Genomic DNA, 841 nt, shown 5'->3' on the forward strand with positions numbered 1-841 from the left:
ATATATCAAATATAAATTTGATATTTATAAAAATCTGGAAATGAATACCTTTCACTTAAAATTATTAAAACTAAAATAATTAAAATGAATCTAACCTCATAAGATAGTATTTGAGATACAGATCGTATTGATCCTATCATAGAATATACTGAATTAGCCGATCATCCTATAAAAATTATAATATATCCCCCAATAGATATAAATAAAAATATTATTAATACAGAATAATTTAAAAAATATACATTAGTAATATACGGAAATAATATTCATATAATTAACATTAAGCCAAATCTTAATACTGGACATAAATAAAATAAATTATAATTAGACTTATATACATAAAATAATTCCTTATTTCATAATTTAATTGCATCCCTGAAAGGTTGCAAAATCCCAATAATTCCTACTTTGTTTGGCCCCTTACGTAACTATACATAACCTAAAATTTTTCGTTCGAATAAAGTTAAAAAAGCAATTCCCACTAATAAAATAAATAATATAATAATTAATTTCAAAATATTTAATTTAATATAATTAATAAATTCAATTCAAATTCAAATTTAATTTCATTCATTATAAAATTAAATTTTTAAAAATTATAATTGAAAAAATTACTTTGGCAGATAAGTTTTAAATTTAGAATTTAAATATATATATATATAATTTAGAAAAGTATATAAGTAATAATTTTTATAAATGAATTTATTAATTATATTAAGTTAAATGTTTTGAAATTAATTATTTTATTATTTATTTTATTAGTGGGAATTGCTTTTTTAACTTTATTCGAACGAAAAATTTAGGTTATGTACAGTTACGTAAAGGGCCAAATAAAGTAGGA

At 18.3% G+C, this 841-nt stretch overlaps 1 pseudogene; it reads right to left on the reverse strand.

The window, feature by feature from the left end:
- Positions 1-5: 5 nt before the first annotated feature.
- On the reverse strand, positions 6-536 carry LOC126858672 (NADH-ubiquinone oxidoreductase chain 1-like; annotated as a pseudogene).
- Between the last annotated feature and the right edge of the window lie 305 nt (positions 537-841).

The sequence above is a fragment of the Cataglyphis hispanica genome, unplaced genomic scaffold (genome assembly GCF_021464435.1).
Source record: "Cataglyphis hispanica isolate Lineage 1 unplaced genomic scaffold, ULB_Chis1_1.0 scaffold343_size1009, whole genome shotgun sequence".
NCBI classification, from domain to species: Eukaryota; Metazoa; Arthropoda; class Insecta; order Hymenoptera; family Formicidae; genus Cataglyphis; species Cataglyphis hispanica.